Raw genomic sequence first — 10956 nt, 5'->3', positions numbered from 1 at the left:
TAGCCTGTACAATTGCACATTGTATATAATCTTAATATACACCACTGCACCAGGCACGTGCCGTGAGCTTTTAGATTGGGTAAGCATAAGATATAGAAATACACGTAATTACACATACACGCTATCAGTGAGCGCAGTTTCAAGGAAATGCAATTTTGATGCAAGGCAAGGCACGTTTATTTGTATAGCACATTTCATACAGCAGGGGCAATTCAAAGTGCTTTACATACAGCATTTAAAAATACAGCAAGAGGAGCATAAGAAAATAAAAATTACAATGAATAAAAGCAAATATAAGAAGTAAATAGATAAAACATTTAAAAAGACAATAGTTAATAGAAAAAAGACATTGATAGAAGTGTTTGTGTTTAATCATAACTGGTGCAAAACATGAAGGTTTTTAGCTTAGATTTAAATATTTTAAGGGTTTGGGCCTGTTTGATTTCTTCAGGGAGTTTGTTCCAGGAGCATGCAGCAGCGTGACTGAAAGCTGCTGCACCGTGTTTTGTTTTTACTCTTGGAATTATTAGCTGATTTGTCTCAGCTGACCTTAGGGACCTTGCGGGAATATAGGGTGGGAGGAGATCTGATATGGATGTATGATGCCCTAGAACCCGCTAATAAACTGTAGTGTCACTTTGTGATCAGATTACCAAAAACAAAAAAAACAGTTGCCAGTTTCGACTATATCAGGGGTGCTCACAGTAATGTCCATATTCACAAAATCAAGCAAGTTATCCTTATTGATTATTATTATTTAGATCGTTTGAGCTAGCTAGCATAAGCTATTCTGCCGGGCGAGAGGTGAAATGTTAAGTGAACTTGAAAGTGATAAGAGCCAATCAGTAGCTCTTATCGGAATGATAGACCTACCGATTGGCTGTAAGCATGCTTACCCTGGCCACATTAAACAGCGGGCTGAGGCATCGGAAAAAAATAAAAAAGACATTTTCACGCATTCGAATGTACGCGAGGGAAAGCAGAGAGAGAAGTGCTTATAATGCAACGCAATGCAAGCAGAGTAGGAAGTGCTTACTCCTGCAGGTGGCGCTAAAAATGCAACGTCAAAATGAATGACTCCTGCTGCCCTGGGACCTAAAATACGACTCTTTTAATGAAAACAAACAAACGGTTACATGCACTTTTATTTTAATATTTTCACGGTCCTTTTTTATTTTTCCGTTGGGTAAGCACTGCTTACTCTGCTTATATGGACGGCACGTCCTTGCACTGCACATATGCATCACGCTACCATTTGCACTTTACTGTGTAGATTGCTGTAAATACTGCTGCTTATCACTGCAATATAATTGCTATTTGTGGCACTTCTGGTTAGACGCACAATTTCGTTGCATTGTCTTGTACTATGTAATGACAATAAAGTAAATCGAATCGAATGTAGCTGTAGCTCGACACACTGACTTTAATGTATCTGTAGCTAGATCGTAGATGGTAAGGCCCAATCCCAACACGCCCTTGCAACTCTGTTCTGAGGGGCAAGCCGAAAAGAGAGTGGCCCTCAAAAACAAGGGGTAGGGGTGAAAAAGGGTAACAGGATTGGGCCTTGGTTACGAATCCTGGGCGCATTCAAAAACATTTGATTGGTGTTAGCACGAGAGTTCACCATATTGCTTAGACCAGTCTATTTCCTTTTAAGTCCATCCAGTGTAGAGTGCACCATTCAGAGAGAGGGGTAGAGAATCAGGCTGCAGCCCCGTCAATGTGGAAGACGCTTTACCACAACAATTCATAGTAGTGCCTAACCTCTGTTAGGTTTTTGGTAATCCGTATGTTTGTGAAATTAACTCTCCACTATGTGTGCCTCTACCTTTGTTTACTCTACACAGATCCACCTCACAGCCCAGCTACCATGTCTGAACACAAGTCCACAGACTCCCTGGGTTCTGGCTGTGGTTCTCCAGCCCAGACAAACACACAGCCGGGTCCAGAGATGGTGGCAGTGAAGCTGGAGGACTGCAGTCAAACCCTGGATCTCAATGTGGTAGTGAAAGAGGGGGAGGAGGAAGTGATGGTGAAAGAAGAGGAAGGAGGAGAAGAAGTGGTGGAGAAAGACATGATGGTGAAAGAGGAGGAAAGAGTAGAGGATGTGGAGGAGATAGATGGCGAGTTGGATGGTAAGTTAATGTTAAGAAGTTGTCTAATGTTAGGATGAGTGGAAAGTGATACAGTGTTTCCTCCAGGAATTTTTACATTAGTGGCGGAGAGCCCTGTCCGCGCGCACAGCGCTCAAAACAACGACCTAATTTCAACCAAAACTAGAGGGAGCATGGCAAAAAAAAAAAAGGAATATACAGAATATAAACTTGTGACTGACAGTCACATACACACACACACACAAAGATCATCAGCTATAATATAATACAAAGTAGGCCTACATGAGAGCACAAAAGCGGCTAACGTTACTCATACTGTTTACTGTAGTGCCGAGAGACGGGAGTCGTAGGCGGCGTATCAAATGACAAAACTAAACGTTTAATGAAGGACATGAACGATTGTCAACAACACACTCAAGCAGTAAATAGAACTGAATAAACAACTCGGTTACCACGCACTCAACTGTCCGTGCGGAACAATACTCCCAACCCATAGTTCCGTGCGTGAATTATGTCAACCCACCACATTACACAAGTAAAATCACAGTCAGATGGAGTATCAGCTGAGTTAAAGAAAACCAACTCTTACCTTTAATGACACCCACATGAGCCCTGTTTTCCCGTACCTCTCCCATGTGTCTCTTATTGTCCAAATGTTCCCTGAATTTTAGCTGCATGTTTTTCCATTATGTAATTCCGTTGTCAATAAAAAGATCGACTCCCCTTCTTTCCCCCTTGACAATACTGTGTCGTTGCTAAAGTGACGGCACATAAGAATCGTTTTTTGACTTGCTAATGTCTGCTGATACACCAACACAGCTAGCCGATGCCGATGGCTCTCCTTCTGCCACCCGCACAGTAGCTGCTGCTTGTTCTCCCGCTGTAGTTGTAGCTGGTGGTGGTGGTACCCCGCCATAAACGTTGTTAGCTGATCCACCACCTAGCTCCTTTGCTCCTGCCAGCCATGCAGTTTCGGATCGCTCATAGCCACTGCTAGCTTCAGCAATGTTTGAAGTGTCTGGGACATCTTTTTTCTTGAAAAATCCATCCATCTGTCGCTGTTTTCGTTTAATTTTTCGAAGTTATTTAACGTGATATCTTATTTGTGCACCTAGCTAGCTAGATCAGCTTTTTGTATCTTTTAGAATCTAGATGGTTCACATTTAGACCAATCAGGAGTAGCCCTTGTGTCACGTCGTCAACTGAATGTTTAATTTACATTTCCATTTTTGGCATTTAGCAGACGCCTTATTCCAAAGCGACTTACAATCAATACATGTGAATGCTAAGCATGTGAATCATCAGTCCACCATTCGTGGCAGGAAGAGTAATCTAGCTCAGGCCCGGGGCCATTGATAGAAGGAGAAACCTTCTTCTACCACCTTCTTCTAAAACTGTTTTTTTTTTTTATACTGGAGGAACAGAGAAGTAGTACAAAGGGGGCGATAGAAGTTCTTAGGGACACAGTAGAGGGGAAAGCGGACGTCTTTAGGAGACGTAGTGCTGAGGGGCAGAAGATGTCTCAGGAGGAGCAGTTAAGATGTAACCTGAAGAGATGGGTCTTCAGTCTACGACGGAAGATGGGTAGTGACTCTGCCGTTCTGACAGCCGTGGGGAGCTCATTCCACCAGCGGGGAGCCAGAGTTGTGAAGAGACGTGATCGGGCAGCACGACTGCTGTGCAGAGGTGGTGGGGCCAGTCGGCCAGCCTAGGTGGAGGAGCGGAGTGAGCGGGCTGGAGTTTGGGGGGTTACCATTTCCTTCAGGTAGGCAGGGGCTGTCCCTTTAGCTGCCTGATATGCAAGCACCAGGGTCTTGAATCGGATGCGAGCTGCTACCGGGAGCCAGTGCAGGGTGCGAAGGAGAGGGGTGACATGAGAGTATTTGGGGAGGTTGAATACCAGACGTGCAGCAGCGTTCTGGATGAGCTGCAGAGGTCTAATGGCGTAGGCGGGGAGACCAGCCAGGAGTACGTTGCAGTAATCCAGGCGGGAGATGACCAGTGCCTGGGTCAAGAGTTGCGCTGCCTCTCTGGTAAGGAATGGTCGTATCCTTCTGATGTTGTAGAGGAAGAATCTGCAGGAGCGAGCCGTGGCTGCAATGTTCTCCGCACAGGATAGTCGGTTATCCAGGATCACTCCAAGATTCTTGGCTGTCAGGGAGGGGGTTACAGTAGAGTTCTCCACTGTGATAGAGAAGTCTTGGAGAGGGCAGGCTTTCCCGGGGATGAAGAGGAGCTCGGTCTTGTTAAGATTGATTTAATGTCATTCTCTGATTTTGGATCAGCGGTTAGAGAGAGATGGGCGTGGATTTAGGTGCACTTTTAGTCAACATCCATTATAGCGCTGATCTAGGATCAGATATATTTTAATCAGCTAAAATGTTCAGAGGTGGATTTTTCTTAGGTGGAAAAACAGGGGAGGGTCATGCTTTTTTTGGAGGGGGGGGGGGAGGCTTAGTGGCAAAGTGTGCAGCCTGGCTGAGAGCACTTTATTTTTCTTTTCTTTTTGAAGAAGAGCTCTAAGGCTCTGTCATAAGGGAACTCAGTTATTGGCGGCCCGTTGATGCTCAGTATCATGCAGGTGGCCAGATGGTCCCCCTGCAGTCTGTTTCTCAGGTCTTCACCTGCAAATAGAAACAATGACAAAAATAAGTGGTATGTGGGAAGGTGAGAGAAATCAAACAATATCAGATTTAGATTACTTAGTAAATTACCCTATTCATTGTGGAAAAGTCCCTCTCACAGTTCACACTGGAGATGGGAACTGTGAGGGCAATGGCAGCCAGCTGACTCAGACATGGGTAGAGCTGTCCCCATTCATCGTGCTGGGATGACAGTTTACCCATCATAGTGAGCTGGTCCATGTTCTGAAACACATAACACAGTGAGACAACATTATTCTGGGGTCCTCAATTTTCTTTCTGCAGAACTATTAATTGTGACTTTCAGATTTTACCTGGAATGCTCCAATCAGCACATGCTGCTTATAAGAAGGCCATTCTTGCAGTACCGGTACATTTCCTCCAGACTGCTGCAGGAATTTTGCAGACAGGGAGTTAAGATGTACAATGTTGACGGCATCATCCTCCTTGGCTGCTTGGGGTCCCAGAACATGAAATGCCCCCATGATGTCCAGGTTCTGGAACCTTCTGTCCAGGCTATCCTGGAGGCCATCCAGATAGGGCTCCATTACCTAAACATGGCACAAATTACAGACTAGTTTAATTGATTGAAACCTTTCCAGCGTCTGAGCGCTGGGAGTCTTTTACAGAAATGCCCTGTATAGAGGATAAACATACAATACTAGTGGAAGACTGCAAGTTTGGATAGCTTTGGAGTTTGGATAGCTTTAGTGGTTTTGCAATGAAAACTGAATGTCATGTTGTTTCCTCCAAAACACAACTGAGATGGCTACCTTAGTGCCTATCTGGTATTTTGTTTAATTTCCTCAGACTTATTATAGTACTTACTAGATTAACACTTATAGTACTAGACTAGATCAACACTTACAACCATCCAAAACAAATGTACCTGCGTCCTGAACCGGGACCAGAGCGCCTCCCTAGTCTGCTCCAGCCGGCCTCTGCCTCTCCTCTCCCTCTCCTCCTCATGGGTGATATTAAACCCCCCTAATCCTGCAGGGTTATCAAGCTCATTATTGAGCTGGGCCAAGAATGAGCCAGGGGGCTGTGCATCCCCTGCATCTCTGATGGTCCTCAGGCACGCCATCGTCACTGGGACCTCATAAAGGTAGTCACACAAGGGCCAGGCTTATTTTTTTTTTAGTAAGGCTATGATTAGTTCTATTGAGTTCTAGAGCAACATGTTAAAAGTGATTTGCCTTTAGGAAATACCTGCTCTTTGATGGCCAAGAAGTTGACATATTATTTTTGGAACATCTTGGACAGCCGAGCCAGATGTGGCAGAACATCCGCCTGCAGATAGACCGCTGCAACGAAGCGGTAGGTGCAGCAGAATTCATACAGGCCCTTGGCTACTGGGCACTTATGGTACTCTGTCTCTTCAGCCAAGGCACCCAGGACTGCACTGAGGTTCCGCTGCAAATTCATGACTGCCAGGTGCTGGGACAGCCAGCGTGTGTCCTTCACTTGCTGAAACATATTTCCGTCATGAGAGAAGACATTCAGAACACAGGAAGTGCATCTGAAGTACACAATCATGGCCAACATTACTGTTAAAAGTTCGAAGTATTTTATTATTATTTCCCGCCTGCTGGCGGGAAAGCTGAACACCTTCTACGCCCGGTTCGACGAGGGGCGAACGGAGGTAACCGCAACACAAACACCACTCTCTCCAGCTCTCAGCAGCCTCACCCTCACAGAGCATGAAGTGAGACGCGTACTGAAGGCGGTGGACCCCAGGAAAGCCTCGGGGCCGGATGGCGTCCTGGGACGGGTGCTGAGAGACTGCGCCGACCAGCTGGCCGGGGTTTTCACCAACATCTTTAACCAGTCCCTGTCCCAGGCCACCGTCCCACCCTGCCTGAAAACCTCAACTATCATCCCAGTCCCGAAGAAAAGCACGGTGAGCTGCCTAAACGACTACCGCCCGGTGGCACTCACACCAATCATTAGGGCTGCAACTAACGATTATTTTGGTAGTCGACTAATCTGTCGATTATTTTTTCGATTAGTCACGATTAGTCGTGTGGCTTTTCGCTGCGCGTAAATGGCGACGCAGAAGCATAAATCCGGCTTAACTAGCTATCTAACCTAACGTTACGCCAAGCTACAGCTGCTCACAGAGCTAGTTGACTGGCTAGCTAGCATTGCTGGCTAGACTACAGACAGCTCACGTTAGTAGGCTACGCTTGGCGCTGTTTATCTTACAGACAGCTCGCTGGTGGACTCAACATAATTGAAATAGCATTCACTTATCAAGCATCATTCATGATCATCCACCATGACTACCTGGTATTTTAATAGCGACCACCCCTCACTTCATTTCATCTCGCGTTCTCCTGGCTTCAACATGGAAAACCCCTGCTACGTAACGTTACATACAAGCGCCTCTGTCTGTCACATGCGCACAGGGCAAATAAATTAATAGCACAAACGCTCATAGCATGTCAACAGCCCTGTCCATGAGACGTTGTTTTCCAACATGTAACAGTAAAGCTAACATAAACATTACGACCCTAACAATATAACGTTAGCCAGTTGGCTAACAACGTTAGCTAAAACTTACCCAGCTGATTCTTGCATGGCTCCCTAAAAAAAAAAAAAAAAACGTTTTTTTTAATATACTTTTTTTATGCGATTAGTCGACAACAACATTTCACGCCGACGAATTTTCATAGTCGATTAGTCGTGACTAGTCGACTAATCGTTGCAGCCCTACCAATCATCATGAAGTGCTTCGAGAAACTAGTCCGGGCCCACATACTCACACGCCTCCCGCCCAACCTGGATCCATACCAGTTCGCCTACAGAGCCCACAGGTCCACAGAGGACGCCATAGCGACGACTCTCCACGCCACTCTATCCCACCTGGAGAGGGGAAACAGTTACGCGAGACTGCTCTTCGTGGACTTCAGCTCCGCCTTCAACACCATCCTTCCAGACAGGCTAGTGACCAAACTACTAGACCTGGGTCTATCACACTCTATATGTGCGTGGATCAAGGACTTCCTGACCGACCGCCCCCAGAGGGTGCGGGTGGGCCCCCACACCTCCACAGCCCTCAGCCTCAGCACTGGGTCCCCCCAGGGCTGCGTGCTAAGCCCCATCCTCTACAACCTCTACACCCACGACTTCACCCCCGTCCACCCCAGCAACTACATCGTAAAGTTTGCAGACGACACCACCGTGGTGGGATGTATCTCGGGGGGGGGACGAGGCGGCGTACAGGGATGAGGTAGAGCAACTGAGCAAGCTGTGCAAGGTTAACAACCTGCTGCTAAACAAGTCAAAGACCCAGGAATTCATCGTAGACTTCAGGAGGAAAAAGTCCGAGATCCAGCCCCTGCTCATCGACGGAGAGAGCGTGGAGAGAGTCTCAACCCTCCGATTCCTGGGACATCACATGCGGGATGACCTGGCCTGGAAGGACAACACAAAAGGCACCATCAAGAGGGCACAACAGCGGCTATACACCCTGAGATGCCTCAGGAAAGAACACAACAAGCAGGAGATACTGGTGGCCTTCTACCGCGGCGCAGTGGAGAGCATCCTCACCTACGGCATCTGCAACTGGTTCTACAGCTGCACAACAGCGGAGAGAAACGCGCTACAGAGAGTCGTGAGAACAGCACAGAAGATCACCGGCGCCCCCCTCCCCTCTCTGGAAGAGCTGTACAACACACGCTGTCTCAGGAAGGCCTCCAAGATCTCCAGGGACCCGACCCACCCTGGGCACGTACACTTTATCAGGCTGCCCTCGAAAAGGAGGTACAGGACCCCGGCCGCTAAGACAAACAGACTGAAGAACTGCTTCTACCACAGGGCCGTCAAGGCCCTGAACACAGCAAAGGCCTAAGTTCTGGGCCCAGGACAGTCTGGACGGATTGTATGGCAGCTAGTGCTGAGGCACAAACATGTACATTTCAAGCCTGCAAACTGTGACACTTTAAATAACGTGAAAAAATACTTTTGTGCAATATGACAACCCTAGTTGACTATCTGTGCAGTATAGTACAGTGGATTGTGTACATAGCCTTTATTTATGTAAACCAGCTCCTTACCTTCTTGTGATTTTATTCTTTTTCTAAAAGTTTTTTTTTTTTCCCCTTTCCTAACACCAGGGGAGCCACCCCTCCTAAATTTCGTTGTTTGGTACCTGTACTGTAGCAATGATAATAAAGTCCATTCATTCATTCATTCATTCATTCATTCATTCATTCATCATTCATTCATTATGTTTTTCTGTGATCTCACCTTCATTTTCAAGTCAGTGAGGCCCAAGGTCTGTGCTGCAGCTTTCAGAACGGCCGTTCTGTTGGCGCTGTTATGAAAGTATAGATGGAGCTGCTGCAAGTGGTCCCTGGAGGTAGCCATGTAGGGGACCGCAGATGAGGCATCCCTACATGCCAGGGCGAGGCGATGGGCAGCACACGCCACCGGCAGCATCCAGGGGAAGTCGTCCTGCAGCTGCTTGGCCACACCATTCACCCGCCCTGTTACAGGAAAATAAATATAATCGAATCAAGACATGCAGATACCATTTCATGGTCAGTGTCTGAGCAACTAAAACATGCAGTAAAGATAACATTTACAGTAATTCCACTTGCTCATGTTGTGTCTCATACCGGTCATTACAGCAGCTCCATCTGTTCCCAATCCAAATAACCTTTCGGTTGGAACCTTGTTTTTGTGCAGCACATCCTTTATGGCAGCCACTATAGTAGCTGCCTTTCCGTCAGGCACTGACACCAGATCGAGGAACTGGCTGTGGAGCTGACCTTCATTGTCCATATATCTGAAAAGCACAAAAAGACATCCTCAACATATATGTATTACTCAGACACAATCAGTGTACTTTGAATTGAATAGTACCTGATGTGTATATCCAGCTGCTTCTGCACAGAGACGTCTGTGCTCTCATCCACCTCCAGCCCAATAGCCAAGGACGAGTGGATGTTTTGGAGGATTGGCTCCATGACCACTGTGGCCAAAATCTCCAACATTTCATCTATGATGACATGGGACCGGTAGGTGGTCTGTTTCCCTATCTAAAAATACATTTGATTATAGTTGATGTAGATAATTTGCGAACAAGAACAAGAACAAGAACAACGAACAAGAACAAGAACAACATAGCAAGCATGATCATTGTTTACCTTCAGCTTTTTGAAGTAGTCACACACCAGCAACTCGGCAAGTTCAAGGAGAGCAGGATAATTGGTGTGGTGTGCCTGCTCTCGCTTGGTGAGGTAATAGAGGCATTTAAACCCCCCAATGATGGCCTCATGCTCTAAATTGATGACTGGGTTGAATGCAGCCACAACTGAAGAACCTATACAAAGCCGGTACAAAATGGTTATTGCAACAAAAGCTGGTTATACCTGATAGTCCTTTATCAATTAAAATAGCTTCCTATATCTAAAGAAGAAAGTTCACCTTGTGCCAGTGAAGCATGCAACTTCACACTTTGTTTGTGGTGCTCTGTCATCGCATGCCTGTCCAATTGATCAAGCCTATATTGTTGGCTGCCTGTCTCTATAAATGGCCGATTGGCTCCTGCTTTTCCTCCCTTTGGGGCCTGTTTATGTTGCCGACATAAGCGGCAAAACATTCCTGTAAGGACAGAGTAAATTGGCATTATTGGTCATATTGCACTGAAATATTCTGAAGTGCATGATCTGGTGTAAATAGTATACTCACCATGGTTAGTGTTGTACAGCCATGGGAACTTCCTGTTCTCTGCCCATTTAGGGTCCCAGCCTGAGAGTCTGTGTTTTCCTTTGTCTCCCTGCTTCTCTGCTGCTCCACTCTTCTCTCCTCCACTCTTCTCTCCTCCTCTCTTCTCTCCTCCACTCTTCTCTCCTCCTCTCTTCTCTGCTGCTCCACTCTTCTCTCCTCCACTCTTCTCTGCTGCTCCACTCTTCTCTCCTCCACTCTTCTCTCCTCCACTCTTCTCTGCTGCTCCACTCTTCTCTCCTCCACTCTTCTCTCCTCCACTCTTCTCTCCTCCTCTCTTCTCTCCTCCACTCTTCTCTCCTCCACTCTTCTCTCCTCCTCTCTTCTCTGCTGCTCCACTCCTCTCTCCTCCTCTCTTCTCTGTTGCTCCACTCTTCTCTCCTCCACTCTTCTCTCCTCCACCCTTCTCTCCTCCACCCTTCTCTCCTCCACCCTTCTCTCCTCCACTCTTCTCTCCTCCACCC

The sequence above is a fragment of the Nansenia antarctica genome (genome assembly GCF_963989245.1).
Source record: "Nansenia antarctica genome assembly, chromosome: 9".
NCBI lineage: Eukaryota > Metazoa > Chordata > Actinopteri > Argentiniformes > Microstomatidae > Nansenia > Nansenia antarctica.
Note: the sequence above shows the minus strand (reverse complement) of the source record.